This window comes from Etheostoma spectabile, chromosome 4 (assembly GCF_008692095.1).
Source record: "Etheostoma spectabile isolate EspeVRDwgs_2016 chromosome 4, UIUC_Espe_1.0, whole genome shotgun sequence".
In the NCBI taxonomy this organism is placed as follows: Eukaryota; Metazoa; Chordata; class Actinopteri; order Perciformes; family Percidae; genus Etheostoma; species Etheostoma spectabile.
Window position 1 is genome coordinate 3474261 of NC_045736.1, and position 21612 is coordinate 3495872.

Genomic DNA, 21612 nt, shown 5'->3' on the forward strand with positions numbered 1-21612 from the left:
CCTGCTCTCGTCCACTTTACAGGCGAGGCGCAGTTCATCTCGAACGAGCCTAACTAGTCTCTCCTTATCCATTCTTGGACACAGAAGAGTAGGGCTGCAGCTATTGATTATCTTAGTAATCAATCAAGTATTCTACCGATTATTCCATCGAGTAATCCAAAAAGAAATACTTTTGTTTTATTGAAGTGCAATTATATACAATACCATCTCTCAAACAACTAAACCTATCGAGTGCATTTAAGTGCCATATGACATTGTTTTTAAAGAAAACATTTTCTGAAATGGAAAATGAGGTGTCTCAGTGGTAGAGCTGTCACCTGCCAGTCGGAAGGTTGGTGGTTCCATCCCTGGCCCTGCAGTCCCATGTTGAAGTGTCCTTGGGCAAGACACTGAACCCACAGTGTGAACCCCCAATGATGCTGCGCCATCGGAGTGTGAGCATGTGAGTGTTTATCTGATGAGCAGGTGGCACCTTGTACAGTAGGCTCGGCCACAGTGTGTGAATGGTGAACAATTTGAGCAGTTGTTAATGTAAATACAGTCCATTTACAATAACAACCTCACACTAAGGCATACGTTACCTTAAGTTGTACAACTTAACTTTCATAACTACAAGTTTCAACCTGAGACTGATCTGTATACAGGCTTATAGGAGATAGAATGCCTCTATTGTCATTATACACAAGTGCAGTACCCGTGCAATGGGAAGCAACCTCTGTACAGTGTTGACACAAAATATGAAAATACAAAATATAAGGAAATAAAATATAAAAGTATAAAGTGTAGTTAGGTAGTGCAGAGTGAAGTCCTGAGAGCAAATATAAAAATATAAAGTATAGGAAGATAGTGCAGAGTAGAGTCCTACGAGCAACTATGTACATATATAAAATAGCTTTGTGTACACATTGTGTGAAAAGTAGTTAGGTATTAACAACAAATAAATAAATATTGCACTGTAATGAAATTAAATGGTTAAGTTCTAGATAATAAAAAATTTTGCACAGTAATGAAATGAAAGGGCAGCAGGTCAAACAGATCAGAGCCGGGGTGGGAGCTGTCCTTGATGAGTTGATAATAAGTTATACTCAACCTATTTTTATTTATATATTTGATTACAATGTCACACAGCTCTGTTACACTTATACTAGTAGATCATTGATCAGCAGTTTCTCCGTGAAGAGAGAGAGGGAAAATGGTGCGCAACAATCAGCTGTTGTTCCAAAGTGATAGTCAACAAGTCGGCTTTTCAGATCCTAATATTGTCATCACTACATTTTCTTGCCTTTGATTTTGGTAGTTAGTGTGTTTGGTGTAGTTTCATTGTCCATACGACTGTGATTTACTTTTGTCGGGTCCGCTTCTTGGAATGGATGATTAAGTTAGACTCAATGTTTTCTGTTGAGATGCTGAAGCATTGACGTGCTATTACTGTGGTAAGCTAATTTGATTTTGCAGTAGACACACTGTACTGCGTTTTCATTTTAATGATGTTTGAACTGATTCCAGACGTTGGACACATTCTGTTGTTTTCTCCAGCCTGTCTCTTCTCATAACCCCTCAATATTTACGCTCTCGTTCTTCATTTTGTAATCTGCGCTGTCAGTCTTCATGGCATGTTTCGACAGCAGCGTCAGCCCGGTGTGCAACAGTAATAATCAGCCATCCGGAAACACTGTGAGCGATGCAACGTTTGTAACATTGATTTAACAAAGCGTCGAGGCAAATCATTTTTGCATTGAGGATTTTTAGAAATCAAATTATTGAAGTTACTCAAAGATTTGTTTCAACCCTACACACGAGACACAGTGACAGCAGGAGGTGAGGAGAGGAAGTGGTGCTGCCACAGGAGCAAAGAAGAAGAGCTGCTACGGAAGCTGGGATGTATAGCCAGATGAAAAATAAAAAAGCTTTTTTTCCAGGGGTGGCAAGGTTAGAAATAGGACAGTGAAACAGGAAGCGTGCCCCTAGCAGTGTGGGGGTTGTTTTGCTTTGACACGCACTGATCCGCGGCGGCAGCGAATTTCAGCCTTTAGGGTTTTTGGCAATGATAATTGGCTGACAAACCCCCAGAAATATTTAACCATCTCAACTATGCAATTAAAAAAAACTGAAAAACAGATAAAGATCCTCCACAACAAAGAAAATGCATTGGAAATTCTCCTAAACACTAGCAGTACTGCAATAGGTAGTGTGAGAGAAACAGGGAGAAAATGACAGTGGGGGACGGTGAATCATGTAGTTTGAGGCACTGTGTGTTTTAACATCACCTACTGTATGCGTGAAAGTGATCTGCCATGGTGTTAGGCTGGGGGTTTCCCTGCCAACCTAAATGGAAGTTGGCTAAACCTGAAAAAATGTGTTTTCAATAAAATCTAACAACACTGAGCACAAGGTTAAAATGCTAGATATTAGCGAAGTTTGACTTAAAGCAAGATTATGTAGGTTTTATAAGACAAAGTAACACATTCTTCCTCTTACAAAATGAAAGATAATCTAATACACAATAAAAAAAAACACATCTTACTTCAGTTTTTGCAGCTACAGCATCACTTGGTCTGATATGACCAGTAGCACATGGTGGCTAATGTTAGCTAATGTAAGTTAGCAATGTAAGACAAATTTTCATGTGTTACTGAAGTCCCTTTGGGATTCTTCTTGTTACTTTTTCCACTATGTTTTATCATTTACCATTATCCCATAATTGTCACAGGCAAATTATATGGAGCAGATTATGCATTAGTATTAAGGGGTTAAACGTGCCACATTATCCAAAATATACATAACCTAATAGTAATGTGTTGAATAAAAGACAAAGTAAGGAGTTAGCTGATAGAGAGCTAAGATGAGGCTCGAGGTTTGTTATTAATTTGTTTTAACTTTCAAGTGTATGTTTTTTTAGCTGAATGTATGCCTTAGTTCGAGGTTGCTATGGCATTTCAGATTATATTTTCTTTAAAAACAGAATGTAATATGGCAGTTGAGTGCACTAAAGGGGTTCAGTTTTTTGACAGATATAATGTATGCAATTTAAGCAATAAACACGTTGCTTTATATGAGAAGGACACCACTCTTTTGAATATTTACTACTGCTCCTCAATAAAGCAATTACAGGATTATCCGATTACAGGATTAATCAATGGAATAATTGGTAGTATACTCGATGACTAGCTTGTAAATTGTTATCTTTTATTTCAAACGCCAAACTATGATAAAAGACCGTATCCTGCAGATTATGTTATATTTAGGAATTTCTGAGAAACAGAAGGGAAAGGTTCTTCTCTGATACGTCACAGGTCTTGTGAGCCCGGGGCAGAGAAGTTGAGATAAGATAGGGTTTGGCACTATGAGCCCTGCCACCGAGGTCGCTGTAGCATCTACAAAATCTATTTCAGACATCCTGTCCATTTAACCTGCTCCCCCATTCTGCTTGGCTACCCATGGTCACTGACTAAGATGTTTTCTGTGTGGATGTAAGAGGTGCTTAGCTTGTTGAAAACCTGGAGTGCACAAAAATAGTTCATGCATGCACAATGTCTGATATACACTCCATCTCTATTAATATTTGAAATCCTGCAGTTGAATCTCTTGTCGCTCCCTTTCTCCCCTTCTACTGCTGCTCGGAGAACAGCTCCATGCTATCTATCTTGTATGTATCGCCTACTCCCTCAGTGAGGCAGGGGGTGCTCAGTTATTCATTTAAATGTAAGTGAAAATCTCAGAATATGTCATCATCCATGGCTGCAAAATTTGTCATGCCCAATTAGGACCGAATTTATATTCCAGGGGTTTGGGGGTGATAGCATATTAGCCAAGTGGCTTTGTACTGTACCTGCATGATCAGGGTTGGGGTGTGATCCTGTAATAGGTTATATGAAGGGAATGGTACTTTCCCTTTCCATCATATGGCCGCTCCTCTTCGGGGTAAAGATGGATAAAAAAATGCAAACAAGTTGGACACTCGGGAGAATGCAACTGATGCCATTTGCAGCAAAGTAGGTTCGTAGCAAAAAAAGTGACAGCCACCAAATCTTGATGACACTATGTGTAAGACTTGCATGCAAATGATGGCAAGTAGCAATGGAAATACATTCCCGTTCCCATCTGAGAACCATTCATCCACAAACTGATATACAAATTAGTTTTTTCGTCAAACTCAACTGACAAGTCCAAATCTATCCAACTACAATCAATTTGCAGACATTTGGGAAACAGTGAATTATTAAAGGAAGAGCGCGGGGTGGGAAATCTGTACTTGTACAATGCATGCATGCACGTTTAACCATGTGTGTAAAATCCTATTCCTTCATGTAAATCCGAGTTAGTACCTACATAGCTCAAATAGTAAATGCTCTCTCCACTAAACTATTTTGTACAACAAATTGACAAAGACAGGATATGTTGGGGGGTTTTAGTACACAAGTCAAATTCCGCTAGTGCACTTTTGTTTTACTGGAGTATCCTAAAGGTATATAAGTGGACTCTTATTTCTGCCATATAATCTGTGTAACAGTGTACATGTGGCTGATTTTATTATGTGGTTGATAATGTTTGTATGAAGTGGCATGGGGCTAGCCCATGCCTTCATTTAAACTCGGGGTAGCATGTTGTATAATGCTAAGCTAACCTTAGTAAGTGCAGTGGTAAGGGACGGTTAGCGTGAGCATTATCATTAGCATGTGGGCTTGCATCAATGAATACATGGTTTGTGATTTTATTTCAGTTCATTTGAGTACTTGTCAAATGACTAGAAATCATGGTTGGATAACCACAACACATACACAATTCCTTTCATTCACCTGTTCTCATTTCAAGCAGGGATCTGGGTCGAATTGGCAAACAGGAAGTGATAGGGTCTGGAGTAATTCTGGAACGGTCAGCCAGTGCAGAGGGGTGTACAGAGTGCATAGAGTTCTGTTTTGAGAAGCTTATTCAGCATGTAAAATTTCATTTTTGATGTTATAGGTGATATAGGGTTTATTCATTAAGCCATAAATGTTTGACAATGCTGAATTAACACAATGATGTTTGATTGATTTCCAATTAACTTTGGTTTGTCTTTACTGAGCTTGGGAAGAAAGCCTTCTCTTACTTCGCTCCATGGTCTTGGAATAATTTGCAAAACTTGCTCATGTCATGTAATTCAAAAATGTAACTGCCACATGTGACCTGTCCTTTCCTTTATGTAGGATTTTGTTTATGCTGTATTTTTGTTAGTATTGTAATCTGGTGTGCCGTCTTGGCCACGTCTCCCTCGAAAAAGAGATTTCAATCTCAAGGGACTTCCTGGTTAAATAAAGGTTAAACAAACAAAAAAAAAAGGAGGAGCTTCTGCTATAAAGGAAGGAGGCCGAGGCTCCTCTAAAGAAAATGACTTTGGCCTGGAAGGGTGCAGGTGCTAGGGCCCAAATAGTCAGGGCCTGATTTAGTCTTTTTATTATTTTGTTTGATATTAGTTTCTGATGATAATTTCAATAGTTAGTATTTAGTTTGCATGTTTTATTTTTATATAATTTTGCAATAAGTCATCCTTGCAATACTGCACTTCCTTGTGACTGCTAAGGAAATAAATCAAAGCACCAGGTAAAGAACTCCTGAGTCCATTCCTCCTCCTTCCACTACGGGGCAAAACATTACATCAAGTATCTATTATAATAGTGTTGCTTCTATGGGAGACATTTTTAAAATAATCAACTGTAATTACTAGGGGTAGACACCCAGTTCACAAGAGGAGACAAGACACAAGACTGGGTTCACTAGATTGAGATGAGATTTTAACACGTTTTTAACAGAAAACTTCAATGAAGAAATAAGTATTTTATTCAATCAAAAGTCACAGAACTGTGACTGGCTTCTCTCCTATTTAATCAGCAGCTATGTATGGTGGAGAGAGTCTCTTCACTCAGAGAACCAAGGTTACAACATAACCAAGCCAGTGAGAAAACACAAAAAAATATACTATCTAACACTCAACAGATGATTTTGGTGAAGACTGATGCTCTTTTCTCCTCTTATGCATTTTAATAATTTTAGCACTAAACACGGAAGTAGGCTAGTCTAGTATTGATTTAAAGACCATTATAGGACAAACGGAGAACATTTCTCTTTTTTTTTTTTTTTAAATATCATTAACAGTAAAGTGAGGTTTTGGTGTCTGTTTCCCGACTCATTTTAACAGAGAAAGAGAGCGGTCTGCGTGAGACAGCGCCACAGTGAACCGCATGCTGGGTACGAGTGTGTGTAATGGACGAGAGAGAGAGAGAGGGGGGAGGAGCTGCTGCTCGGCACTTGTGTACTGATATCGCGAGACACCTCGACGAGATCTCGTGGGGACGAGATCTCGTCACACCTCTAGTAGTTACGCAGATGACACACATTTACCTAGCTCTGTCACCTGCTTTACTATAGCTCCATAGATTCTTTCCGCAATAATGGTTTGTTGATTATCTTCTTAGAAAAACATAGCAAGTCAAGAGACATATATACTGTAAGTGTGACATAAAAAAATAACGTCTCCATGCTTTCTACCTTTGACTGAATCCCACCAACACTCACTATTATCCATCTTACTGTTGAACGTCCTTCCATTTGTTTGTGTATTTCTAATGCGTGTTCTAATGCAGTATTGCTCTTTGAATGCTTATGTGTTATGTAGTGTAAAGCACTTTGACTTGCCTTTGTGTATTAAATGTGCTCCATAAATAAAACATTGCATACAGAAGTTTAATTGAGGTGTAACATGTAGAGCTAAGCAATATCCCTTTGCACAGCTGATTTTAATGGATGGTGATTGATTCAGTAGGTAGGCCCGAGAGGTTAAAAAGATTAGCAATGAAGTTATTGCACACAAATGAACGCTCAGGCCAAAGTGTCCATCTCAATTCCACTCCCCTGTGTATGTGATTTGAGAAAAGTTAATAAAATTATCAAATCTCAGAGTCTTGAAGCTGGGTTTCCCAGCCCTGGTGTGTCTACCACTCTGCTTCTTGTGCTTCACACACTGATTATCGAATCAACAATAATAAGATGAGCATTATTATTATTATTACTATTATTATTTTATGGCCTGAGCCAATTTCACTTTCAAATCACTTCAACTACATCTTCTGTATTGCTGTTCACACCACAAAACACACACACACACACACACACACACACACACACACACACACACACACACACACACACACACACACACACACACACACACACACACACACACAATATCTAGAGTGCTAATAATAGCTTGCCCATTAATCAGCGACAGCTGTAATTATACTAATTACAGTGTGTAATCTGATCAAGGTGAGAAAGATCAAATCACAGCCTTTTCTCTCCTGCTAGGCTTAAAGGTGCTTTTAGTAATGGTCGCGACAGCGGCGAGGTTGTAAAGAAAATTGGTTTAGACCAAAATAATCTGATTGGACTCGGTATGGGGGCTGATTAGTGTCGCGAAGTACAAGTATGTGTGTAAATGAAGCTATCTCTGTTGTCTGCAGGCCATTCGGGCTTCTAAATTGCTTTTTATTAATTCAATAATGTTACATTACTAGCATTAAACAAAACCTAGGAGGAATAGATGGCTACCTACATGAACACAGCCACTACAAGGTATTTATTGGCTTCGACAGGAAGCAGGAGGTCGCAGTGTTCTATGAAGAAATAGATTGCATTTCAGACATATTTTATTCTTATCTATGCTGCTTGTCTAGTCAGAGAACCAAAAAAAGAAAAGATAATGAAATATCTCTACCAATGCAAGGGTTGATATAAAAAAGAAGAAGGCAAACTCTACACTCAAAAACGGGGCAGTAGTCGCTCAGTCCGTAGGGACTTGGCCTGGTTCAAGTCCTTTTGAGCAAGGCACCAACACCCCAACTGCTCGGACCCCTTTAACGGGCAACCCCCTCACTCTGACATCTCTCCATTAGTGAATGTTTTGGGTCCTGTTTGTGCATGTGTTTGTATTTTGAGCCTTTGTGTAGTAAACAGAGTGTAAAAAAGTAATTTCTCCCCTGTGGATCAATAAAATATCTCATCTTCCAACTGCAAACGACTATACGCATTCATTTTGTTTTTTTGACTGGATACTACAATTGATCTTGTGATGAGCCTGACAGAAATGGTCTGTTTCATCTGTATAAAGCTGATACGATATTCCTCACTCTGTTCTGTGGTCTGCGTTAGTAGAGAGGCTGTTTGCTATTATTCAATGAATAAATATGAAAATTTCAGTGCGCTATGTTCAAACGTTTGTGTGCAGCTCTGTGTGCTCACAACTCTTTGTGTTGTTTGTGTGTGGCACACTGAAGTGAGTCTTTTATCTAGAATTATAATGATCTCATGGCAATAATCCTTACGTATAATGACGGATAATGTAGACATGTGTGATGGATTTTATTTATTCCGGGTACTTTCATTAGCAGCAATGCACGATTTCCTCTGTGTGAGAATATTGTGTGACCTGGGTGTCAACAGATGCTCTGATCTGCGGTAGGTACAGCTGTAATCATCTTGCCAAGCTGGTGTTAATTGGCTTTAACACCTGTTGAAAGTCGACATGTGAATGTATGTGTGAGTGTTCATCATTGCAATTTATATATATATCAGCTTAAGTCTACACCAAAAAAAGAAAAGACTGAAATTAGTAATGCCCCAATTCACCATCTTTGGCCCTGATCCAGACCCAAGACCTTTAATGTGGGTTATTTGCTGATGCAGAGTCCCATCCAATGAATATATATACCTAAATGTTGATTATACATGCGGCTCACACACTAAAATAACAGCTGTAGCTTCTAAATTTGGCCCACCTTACCTTTCGCAAGCTATTTGATCCAAATACTGGAGGTTTACAGTAACACTCCACTCCCAGCTGTCCAACAGTGTTGCAGAAGGATGCTTTCTTTTTTAAGAAACACTGGCTTGTAGAGAGCACGCACACCCGACATACACTCACACACGCACACACACATACACTCACACACGCATGCACAACAGCCCAGCAGCCGCCCAGTTGCCGCGCGCAACGCTTGTCATCATAACTGGTGAAAGTGGCGTTCAGCGCCGGCTTAAAATGAGAAACTGCTAGCTGACTGTCGTGTAAACCGCTGTTTGCTAAGAGTGAAACCAAGTTATGTTTCACATCTACACATTCTAATATTCCTTCACACATAAAGTGACATTCCCACAGTGTAGTAGGGCTGTCAAAATTGGCCAAAAATGACGTTCAAATGTGCGTTCCAAAAAAAAAAAAAAAAGAAGAAGTTTGAATACATTCAAATATCTATTTTTGTGCATTATGTCTATAAGAGTTCAAAAACAATACAATGGGAGACATAACTACTTGTGCAATGTTAGTCCTCTCTCCCACTCTCTCTCTGGAGTGTACACAAGCCAGGACAGGACGCGGATTACACCGCTGTCTCGTTGGCTCTGCAGTTGAAGATGTATGTTAGCGTCTCTGTGCCGTCCTCTTCTTCTTCACCCTCGTTGTTCGTTCACTTACGTTAGACGCCTGATAGAAACGCCATCAACACGCCCACTCGCAGCTCTTCCGAACTGGCTGAGCTCAATCAGACAGGAAGCTGAACGTTTAGGCATCAGTGGCCTGATCGCACTACGTCACTCACAGATAAGTAATCTTTATATTTATTGTGGGCAAAACACAAATGCGTTTCAGCTAGAAGCCATCATCAGTGTTAAGAAGCCTGAAACCCGTTTGACCTAATGTGACCTCTGTGAGGGCCTCCTCTGTCGCTGATGGGCTGTCAGCTCCGCTGGGGAAATGTCTGCACACGCTGCAGAAAAGCTCGTCCTTATTTACTCTCTATTCCATCCTAGGAAAGTGTCCGTACCACTTTAAAGAGAAGCCATTGCTGTCGCGGTAACTTTTAACAGTGCATTGCTTAACACACCCAAGGTACATTGTGTACAAAGCCAGCTAGCTAACGTTAGCTGCTGAACGCAGCCCGGAGCGTCTGCCTGTTGTTACCGTAGTAACCACTTAAAGGCTTTCTAATAGTTGGATCCTTATTCTTTGGGTTTTGTTTTAATCAGAAGAGAAGACACATTAAACACACACAAGTAGCTCTGTTACTATTATTTTTTTTTTAACATACATTTAAATATTTTTCATAACAAAACATATTTTTGATCAGACTTGGCTGGACTGGCCAGTGAGTAAAGTGGGCAGCCCAGTGCCGCCCTGGCCCATTACCGACTACCTGATTCAAATGTCGTTTTTTTTTTTTACTTTTCAAAGATATATTCAAATTTAGAATATTTGTTGACAGCCCTTTGGTGTAGAAATAGAACCTGTTGGTCTTGTAAGAGCTATGTAAGCAAGTTAGCCGTGCAAATGTTTTGCTTACTTTAGAGTTGCTTAAACATTAGCTGGAAGTGCTTTTACAACAGTTGTGATAGAGCGGGGGCGATATGGAGAAAATTAAATATCACAATATCAATATTGCTGTAATATTGTAGGGTTGACAATTGGTGCTTTCACAATATTTTCAATGACATTTATGATAAATAATTAATTATGCGGCTATAATGACTTAAGTGGGTAAAGGCAAATAACAGAACAGTCTGGTAAGTTCAGAAAATAACATCACTTCACTGAAATGCAGCCTTTAAAACCCAGAAGAGAAACCACAAGTGTCATATTACGATATCCAAAATTGAAGACGATGTCTAGCCTCATATGTCAATATAATATAAATATATTGTCCAGCCCTAAGTTGTGGTTTTGGAAAAGAGGATAAAAAACACCACCCTCCAAACTCGTTATATAACCAGGACAGGACCTTAGACATGATGTATCAGCCAGGCCTTGCTGGACACTTTGCTTGTGACATACTTAAAATGCCACAAATGTATAATCACACTCATACTGCATACACACATGTCAGCCCCAAATAATGACACCTAGGGTCATCATTCATCCAAAAAGCACACAGAGCGAAAACGTAAACACAACCCTGCCATTCTAGTAATATGACGGTCAAATACTGATCCACGCATCATCAAGTCCTATCTGCAGTTTGTACAGAGGAAAACAGATGTCACCGAGACAGTAAGCAGACTTACCCTGCTGGGCCGAATCTACTTTATCAGTGATAGGAGCCTCCGTTACGGCTAAATGACTACATTGTTTTCACATCTGGTCCCCACTTCCACTTCCCGGTTCCAAAACAAATGTAGGCTTTGATACCAGATCCACCCGTCTCCTGTCTGGTCACAGGCATGGATGGATGGAAACCAGGGTACATGTACGATGCGCTTTTTGTAGAAAAAACTGAGAGAGGAAGTGAGAAAGAGATCAACAGAGTGCGGGTGCCAAGTGTGAAAGAACGCAGGTACTCTCCAGATGGATGGATCCTCTCGTATAAATACATGCTAATCAGTGTGATACAGTGCTGTGAAGCACGCTGGCTCCTGGATCATACAGAACATATGGTGTTGGAACGCCTGAAGAGAAAAGCCAAACTACAGTAACACAATTCTATTAAAACATAAGGCACCATCTATTTTAAGATATTTAATAAGGCTGATGTTGATTCACATTAGACTACATGACTACATGCTCACCAGAAAAGAGTCAAACTCAGCAGCTTTCCAAAAGCAACATTAGTGTGCAGTGATTTATGAGGATGTAAATATTAGAAAAGATGATAGATGATTGATGCTCTGAGTGAGGACTTCAGCCCAAAGTGGGAAAACATCTCCCGCTTTTGGACTCCTGGGGAAATTTTCCACAGTCAACCAATTTTATATCCTAACTTAACAATGGAGACCACGCTTGCTTTCTGTTTGTAATTTGGGAATCTATAAAACACATGACCATCTGTTACATCTGGTCAATGCTGGAGGGGTCTGAGCCCCTGGTGTGGGACTATGAGTGGAGAAGAAGACTTGTAAGGGGGTTGGGAAGGGAGCCACATGAGGCAAAGATATTGTTTGCCGGTGTTGCGGAAATAACGAGAAGTTAATTATTGTTGTACACACAGCTCATGAAGGAAATAATGGTTCTTTAAAACCTGTAATGCATGCTTGCTCCAATTCGTAAATCAATCAAATCCAAACATGCAAGCATGACACACATATTCTTAGGATCAATGTGACTTACACTTTTTAAAAATATCATTATACTCAGAACTCTAGGGCTTGTTAAGAATCATCACATCCCAGTGATCGTTGTCCATCCATGGGAACAGTGCTAACAGGAAATGCTAAAAGCTAATTCAGCATACTTTGAATGGTGCCAGTGTGGTGGCCAAAAAGTACAGGTTGTCTGAGGTAAGACCCATAGTGTTCAACTTTGAAAACCACTGTTGTGGGACATTATTTGCAGGTACTCATTAAATGTCAAATATTAAAAATAAATAAATAATAATACTAATAATAGGATTACAGAGGGCAATATAATCTGATACTGAACATAATTTAAATCTTTAACTCATTTTGGGAGTAGATGCTTCAGTAATGGAATCCCAAGCAACGTGAGGAGCAGTTGTAAGGGTCTTTCACTGATGTGGGTCAGTCCAGCAGGTCTGCTAACAAAATGACAACAGAACCTCCACATTAAGGTCCACAAGGGGTAGCCTAGGCCTTACATACTGTATAAGCTGAAATCTTCTCTCGTGTAGTATTTAAAATGCCCCAGCCTGAAATGTGTGGATTAAATAGGAGAGACTGAAACAAAATTAGCAACATTTTAGCAATGGGCCTGGCTGCTGCTGATTGAGCAAAACACTGTGGTAATAGGGTCATAATATGTGGAGCTAAACATACAGTAAATTAAGTGTGTGTGTGTGTGTGTGTGTGTGTGTGTGTGTGTGTGTGTGTGTGTGTGTGTGTGTGTGTGTGTGTGTGTGTGTGTGTGTGTGGGTGTGTGTGTGTGTGTGTGTGAGTGGGTGGGTGAGTGGGTGGGTGGGTGTTAGGGCTGGGCAATATATCAAAATTAAATTGATATATGAGGTGTTGTCTTTTCCTGGCTTTAAAGACTGCATTACAGTAGAGTAATGTGATTTTCTGAACACACCAGACTGTTCTAGTTGTTCTATTATTTGCCTATACCCACATAGTTATTATATCAACATACTGTAACTCATGATTATTTATCAAAAACCTCATTGTGTGCATATTTTGTGAAAGCACTTATCGTCAACCCTGCAACATCGTCACAATATTGATATCAAGGTATTTGGTCAAAAATATCCGTATATTTGATTTTCTCCATATCACCCAGCTCTAGTGTGGTTGTGTGTGTGTGTGTGTGTGTGTGTGTGTGTGTGTGTCTTCAGGGAAGGAAAAAGTAAAGATAAACTCAAATCTCGAATCAGACTTGTCCAGCAACACATAGTAGCAGACCATCTCTCAGCTTTATGCATGACACCTCAACACACACTCCTGAATAATGAGTCCTGGCTGTGGGACTAAAGGTCACCTTTCCAGCAGTTCGCATTTCATTGGTGCACTGTTGAGATGCACATGAAAAAACTCTAGCTCATGACACGATGAAATATTGCTGGCCTAGTTCCTGGTGGTAGAAAGATTAAATCATCTGAAGCAGCAGCCTTCGTAGCAGCAACAAGAAGAAGAAAAAAAAAATCAAATAAGGTGTGTTATTATTGCACACAGCTCTCATCTTACATCACTCAGTGAGGACCTGACACTATCATCTAGCGTATCACAGCCATCAATGTAACCTGCAGCAATGACACCAAGTGTACTCAGGGCTGTGTACGTTACCAATAGCTGTTTTTACAGTGGATTTATGAAGTGGATGCTCTAAAAGCTCAAAAATACCACAGAAAATGTTGTGGGATTGGCCGCCTCTCAGTTTTCCTCTCCAGATTTCCCCAGCTGGTTTTGCAAAAATCCTCTCCAACCAAAAAAATGTGCCTCGTCTTAATACATTTATAAAAAAAAAAAAATACCACTGGAGTGCCACAAGTTTGTCCAATGCCCATCTCACTCTACTACCCAGCAGCAATACAGAACACTGTGGCAGGATGAGCGCTGGCTGTCTCGCCAACACCGCACTAAATATTCATTACAATAATGGAAGCGAGGTGGACGCAGCAGGGCAAGATGCCATGTGCGGCGTGTTTCCAACCACACAGGCCACTGCCATAAACACACACAAATGTCAGCGCACAAAGAGAACATGACATTGGCTAACAGTCAGCATCACAACTAGAACCTATTTTTGACCAAATACCTCAATATCAATATTGTGGCGATATTGTAGGGTTGACAATAAGTGCTTTCACAAAATTTGCACAAAATGAGGTTTTTGATAAACTCTCCATTCGAAGGGCTGAAGTAAGCAAACAAATGTGGGGTTACATCGCCAAATGCAACATACGTGGTGTGTGTGTGTGTGTGTGTGTGTGTGTGTGTGTGTGTGTGTGTGTGTGTGTGTGTGTGTGTGTGTGTGCGTGTGTGTGTGTGTGGCTGATCCAGAGGCTAATGCTGTCATGCTGTCTATGGTTTAAGGATGTCTGCTTTCTACAAGAGTGGCGGATGAGGAAGGCTGAGCTGACCACTGTTCCATGCCTTTTTATACCTTTTCTCTACCTTTACCCTGGGAGACATAAAAAAAGAAAGAAGTGTCCTTACAAGGACACCATGGTGCCATCACCTGAGCGCCACTGAGCACAGCCCCCATGCAGCAACCTACGGTGATCAGAATCATCTCAAGGCGGCCCTCCTTCTCTACCTGACAGTTCCTTCCCCCGAGCACCCAGCAGGAAAGTGGAGACTATTTAAGAGGACTGCGAGGAGGGCGATAAATGTCCCCTCTTGTCAACAACACCACAGGTGTCTGAGCTGTCCCTGGCTCTCAATGAACAATAACTGCTCCATTAAAATGTTGAAGACTCAGCCAAAGGGGTACGCAAGGGATTTAGTACTGCACTTTCATAAAGTTGAGGGGCTTGCGAGAGACAAAATAAAAAAAGGAATAGCCAAAGTTGATGCAGAAGAGAGATAAGGCTGGGCAATAGTTCAATATTATATCAACATCAACATATTAGGCTAGATATCATCTTAAATTTTGGATGTCGTAATATTGTGATATGTCACAAGATGTACTACTACTTTTTATTTGCCTTTACACACTTATGCTGCATTCCAGGCAACCCGTAACTCGTGTTTTCACAACCTTCTACACCCCCATACCTTACTACTCGTTAACTCGTCCTAGATTGTTGTACTCCCAGTTACAGTTTTGACATCACACACACATAAACAACAATGTCGACCGTGTCGTTGATTTCTATCTCCTAAAGTGGCGTGACGTGACACAAATACAGGAAAGTACTCTTAGTTGGGGCGTCTCGGTTCTAAAACTTAAGCATATTACATATACTATAAAGCATCTATTATTATACCCACCCTACCTGAACACCCACGTCTTCAGAACTCTACAATCACAGCTTGTGACTTTTGGTTGAAATCTCAAGCCCAGGCTAGGATAAACATGATGACATCCTATGGATCATCAGGGTTCTTTTTTTCAGATGTTAGAAAGCTCCTCAAGAGCCACAGAGGATATTATACAACCATGTTCATAGGCCAAGTAGTACTCCCAGTCATGAGTAAACAGATCTTCATCAGAGTGAGTCACCACAACATGAAGGCACCAATAGACAGATACATTCTGTATGCTCTATACACAAATGTATTTCCATGCCCTATACTTCATCCTCCACACACAACGGAGCAAGGGTTTGGAGATTGAGCCGAATCGGGGGTAAGTGGAGGAGACAGGCAAAGAGAGACAAAAAAGAGATAGAGGTAGAGCCCAGGATCCCCTGATATTTGAGCCAATTTAAAAATAGCCACACTGGAGCAGATGTATGAATTGTACTCCTCAAAGTCTTCAGACAACAAAGGAACAAAAGAGAGAGCAAAAATTATACCAGGGGTGATGTGAGTTGGCATCAGGTGCATGTATTAGTTACACTGCTGTTTATGAAGTCTGTGTCATACTTAATATGAACCCTCTTCATTTCTGAGTGATTGGTAACCTTACTCCTCATTTGGCTCAACTGTCACTGGAGTAGCTCCAGGGTTGAAAGAGTCATGTAGTCAGCACACTGCAGCTCAGGCACAAGTCTGACTTTGTTTTGCATATGAGATAGCAACGGCTCTCTGTTGACAAGACTAGATTCGGCTCTCAATTATCGGTTATCCCGTTGTCAAGTGTGCACAGTATATCAGCAACATTATCCCTTAAAAACCTCTTCGGCATGATGTCTTTTTTGTTCCGTTATTGTACTTCTCTCTTCTTTGATCATACTCCCTGAAATGCATCCATGCTACGATTTGTCTGCAATGTCGCTCAGCTAGTAATCCCACGGTTGCACCTGTCCGTCACATTGTGTATAAGTGCCAGCTAAAAGCCTGAAATACTGCAGATATGAACTCACCGTTCCACTGAGTAGTCGAGGGGGAAAGCTGTTGATTTTGCCAATCCTTTAGAATCCCCAAAAGCCGCACACTGCGCCTGCAAGAAGGAAAGTAGATCATTAATATACAGTATGTGTGACGTGGCTCCATATATAAAGTATTCTAAACTAGTTTATAGATTATAACATCTACGGGGTATGTTAATGTCCTAAAAATAATAGCTTAATTCATGTATGAAAAAATCTTTCTTTGAAAATGGCATCAAAAAATATTATATAAGTCTGGTTTAGACTCATTCTGCATAAAATCTTCTGTACTCAGACACTCTTCTTTAAACTGTAGTGTTGAAATAAGGCTTGACCGGTGTCAGGCACAGGGTGTACGGTTTCTTAAAAGGAGCTGACAAGCTGACATATGACTTTTTTGAGGCACATTCAACCCAAAGCAGCAATGAAACGAGGCCAAGAATCTCCGCAGGCAGTCAGTCGGACGTCACGGATCACCACTACATAAGAAGGAACCGCTGGCCAAAACCCTCTTGACCCTGCCCCGGGCTACTCTCCTCACACCAGCACCAAACACATCAATACCACAAAAGAACAGCATTTGCAGGGTGGCAGTAAACGGCCAAGACAACCACAGAGGTGTGGGGGGAAATGAAGCAGACGCTGCCCCATTGGCCAATCACATTAGTGACATTGATCCACTGTCCCAAGGACAGAACACTAAAAAAGGGAGGTGACCCTGGCTAGGTTTAGCATTGAGTGAATCTAAGTCGCACATTTATGCAAATACCAAGACCAAAACTCAGAAAAACTGAAAAACGATACAAATAAATCAAGATTCTTTAAACAAATAACTTCTACTTTACCGTAGCAGGTCTACATTGAAAAGAGTTGGTTGTCCCTTTGAACAAAAAAAAGAAACCCCGTGGGGTGATTGTTGCAGACCATAAGGTATCTGCTTGGGCTTTATAGCAACTTGGTTGTAAAAAATAAATAAAAAAGACAGCATCTACCGCATTCTCCAATGTCCTGTGGGTGTGTGTGTGTGTGTGTGTGTGTGTGTGTGTGTGTGTGTGCGCGTTTTTCATCTGTATTCAAGGCATCCACCAAGGTGCTCTACACCCCTCCGAGCTGCCACAAGGATCTCTTGTACAGAAGTCACCTACTGAAAAGTTTGCTTCAATTTACATATTTTTGCCTTGCAACATGTGCATATGGCTTTCAAGTGAGTTCAGAAACATTAACCAAGAGCACATAAGGCTTACATAGTTTAAGCATACAGTGCACACAGCTCTTCCTAATCCCACTCATATCTCTTGTCTTGATGTTTCCGGCTTACATATCCTAGCTTTGATGTACGGTAGATAAAACTGGCGTTTTACATGATGATTTACATTGGAAGGATTCTGTGAAAAAAAAAGGGACAAAAACGTGACGAAAAGTTAAAAATGAAATGGAGGGGAATGACTTGTGTCCCATAGAGGACACATGAAGAATCTGCATTATGGGGTTCAGCCTGACAGTCGTTTCCACTGTTCTGCTGAGTCTGTTTAATAAATCTAAACATCCTCAGCCGCTGCAAGTCTTATTGAATTCAGCCCCTGATCCTGTGGTTTTTACACTCTGCATTCTCTCCAACTACCGCTGCTCTTCCACATGAGCAGCCAAACACGGTGGCAGATGTCAATCACGATACATTTAAAGACAACAGCCGGTCGATGAATCAGGAACAAAAACGCGTGGGTTGCCGATTCTTAAATTAGCTGTGCACGTCACGTCGCTTCTTAATTTGTGAAACGTGAAGAGAAAGCTGTTTGTCGACTGCTGTTAATGGAGCCTGCCCTGAGCTAATCCAAACTTTCAACACAGCACAATTAACCCCGATTCCAGACAGTGAGAAAAACGGTTCACTTGCATTTCTGTTCTGACATCACATTTCCCAGGGGCAGAAACCTAAAACATTGTTCAATGATCTGTGTTCCTCGCTTTCAGTTAGTTGAGAATAGTGTTTTTCTAGTCTCAACGACTACTCAAAGCCCTTTTACATAGTACAGGAACCATTCAGCATTCACACACGTTCACACACTGTGGCCGAGGCTGCCGTACACCTGCTCATCAGATAAACACTCAATTTATTTACACTTCAATAACGCAGAATTGGGAACAACTCTGGATTCAGTGTCTTGCCCAAAGACACTTTGACACGGGACTGCAGGGCCAGGGATTGAACCACCAACCTTCCGACCACTCTACCACTGAGCCACAGCCGCCTCTATTGTCACCAATTAGAAAACAAAATTTCAATATCGGTTCATCAATGGGTTCATTATAGACTACATCCTCAAATCATCTGCACTCCCTCTTAAAGGGCTCATATTACAATTTGGGCTTTCCCCTGTCTTTTATTGTTTTACATATCTTTTTTGTGCATGTTATAGGTTTACAAAGTGAAAAAGCCCAAAGTCCCCCCCCCCCCCAGAGGCATTTCCCATCTCCAACAGAAAACACTGTTCACAAACAGCCCCAAACAGCTCTATTGTTGTCCAGCGTTTACTTCAGAGCCGAACATGCATCACTTTGTAACGCACACTTTATAATGCTCGCCTAGCTGCTAGCGTGGCACGCCCTCATGCTCTGCTTCTAAGGCCGGCTACACACTGGCTGCGTCGCGTTTCTGTTGCGTGTCAGCTGCATGGATTTTTCTATGTTCTACACACCAGAAATGTGTCTGGCGCGGCGCTGCCGCAAGGTGACAACCAGGGAGGGCTATCTCAGGACATAGCGCAGACAGATTCCAACTCTGAAAAATGGGGAAGTGGGCTGTCTGTTTATTTCAATAACATTAACAACTTTGTGTCGCTGTAAAGAGCCTATATTGTAGGCCTACCTGGTTTTGAACCCTCACACAATCAATAAATAAAGTATTACAGTTATATCTGCATTGAGGTCAAAACCTTTTGAACATCAACATGTCATTTATTAATATGTATTTGTGTCAAAATGTCATCTTTTCCTATTTTATTTTGCCTGGAAACACTTCCAACACTGAACAACAAAAATATGGTGTTTTCTGAAAATTAAACCAAGTAAACCTCTAAATCCAATTATGAACCTGAAAATTAGCATAATATAAGCAACTTTAAGACTATGGTTAAGCCTCTCTTGTTTTGTTTTATCTGTAAGGTTGAGAAAATAAAACAAAGATAATGTCTCACTGAGATCCTATTAGATGCGTATTTTACAGAACACTTTGAAGACCAAACTGATAAACTACTTTTTGACAGTAGGATTCAGTCAAGGAAGACGTTTGTCTCTGAAGCATTATCTCATTAATATGTATACAGGATCTTTTTTAAAGTCAAAATGTATGTTTTCCCTTTTTATAAACTTATAATCTGATAATCAACTATAATATATTAAATTATATCTGATAAACTATATAACTCTTCCCTGTGAGTGTTACACCCTTAGTGTCAACACTGGTCTAAAAGCACGTATCTCCACATCACAAATCTTAATATTCTTAGACAATTAGGTGCAATAAAGTATCAGCCACGTGTACAAAGCATGCATGTATACACTGCTAATACTTATATTCACACAATACTTATTCATGTCCGTACTGTATTTATGTTAAAACTGTACTACAATAGAATGTGTACAATCCACTTGAAACAATCTTTTTGACCTAATCTCACTTAAAATTTACATACATAACATTTGTATTTATTACTGTAGCTATAGTTACTGGTTACTTTATACGCTTATTGACCTGCTAATTTCTTATTGTTATTTTAATTATTTTTATATTACTATTTTTTCCCTGAAGGGATCAATAAAGTATTCTGATTGCTTGCTATAATTGGTTAAGACTTGCTATTATTATTTTATGTTAAATTAAAAGAATTAAAAAAAACAACAAAGGTGCTCCCAAACTCAGATGTCCACAGATGTTCCACAGCAAAAGAAAAAGAAAAAAAAAGAAGTCATCTGTGACCTATGAACTGAGACACTTGTCATCTACGACAATTAATATCTCCGCATGGCAATCAGAGTTATTTCTAACAGACTGGCATTGGCTCTGTGAAGAAGGCTTTTTTCCTGATCCTTAGTGTAAGGTGTCCTGTTGCACTCTGGGTGCACCAGGGATCAAAAACACCCCGGTGACCTTCTTTAAAAACGCTGGATCTCTTTCCTAACGGACGGTGTTGGTGAGCTGGCAAATGACTCGAGGAGCGCACGCAAGTAAAAAGGCAGACTTCAATTACAATTAATGATGAATGACAGTGTAAGCTGGCAAGCGTAAACGTCCTTTAATTTTATATGACCTCTTCCAGTGACATCTCACTGACCCGGACAGTAACTATCCACTGTTGCATACAGATATATGTGTGAGAATGATCACCCACTAAATTTTTTATCTACTGTTCTCCTTTCAAATCCATCTGAAAGATGCTACATAATTTGACACCTTACACTGCAATATATATGAAAAACCGCTGTACTGCATCAAGATTCTGTGTTTAAATTAGTGCTAAAATTCTCTTTGAAAAGCGCGACATATTTCCGCAGTGAAACTGACGGGCCAGATGATGCTGTGATGGTGATAGATGACTGCAACAAACTTCAGCACGCTTCTACATCATTATGCAGATGGCATGACAGCTGATGGCTTTTAGGGCCTGTTGCCTGCCAAAAAGCCTTCACTTCTATATAAAAAAATAAAAAATAAAAATGAAAAAAAGATTTCGGGGGTTAGGATGAAGTCACATACTGGGGAGGTTTGTGAGGGAGAGAGGCGAATGACTCACTGTTGCTTACTCAAAATGCTGCTGCAAAGGTATCTTTGGGGAATTAACATCTAGTCAATCCAATTGAGCTGCTCAGCGGCCAGTATCAGAAAGCTAGAAATGTGAGTGGCTGCGGGAATGTGAATTGTGCAGGCGGTGCTACAAATAGGCTTGTATGGTCAGCGAACCTTTCCTGGATAAAACACTTTTAAAGAGAAAGGTTGCAGCATAAACCCCTCTGCAATTTGAACCAAAAGACATGTGATCAAAGGTGCCCTGTTAATGTCAAAATGTGAAACGAACGCAATGCCGATGCAACACTAGTTGGAAGTGTGATGTGTCAACCGAGAGTCATAATGAAATACTTTAAGAACAAAGCACTAAGCCACGTCTTTTTT

At 40.3% G+C, this 21612-nt stretch overlaps 1 protein-coding gene and 1 long non-coding RNA gene across 5 annotated transcripts in view; one reads left to right on the plus strand and one right to left on the minus strand.

Annotated features, from left to right (window-relative positions):
* The window catches only part of adarb1b (adenosine deaminase RNA specific B1b), a 134205-nt gene that overhangs the window by 68977 nt on the left and 43616 nt on the right, over positions 1 to 21612 (minus strand). For all 4 annotated transcript variants that reach the window (XM_032512933.1, XM_032512935.1, XM_032512936.1 and 1 more), the window contains exon 2: positions 16440 to 16516. The gene's annotated coding sequence lies outside the window, so the exon portion shown is untranslated. The remainder of the gene's footprint in view (positions 1 to 16439; positions 16517 to 21612) is intronic.
* On the plus strand, positions 2963 to 13143 carry LOC116687523 (uncharacterized). The gene is made up of 3 exons (XR_004331573.1): positions 2963 to 2976; positions 6463 to 6465; positions 12979 to 13143. It is a non-coding gene; the product is annotated as an uncharacterized LOC116687523 (long non-coding RNA).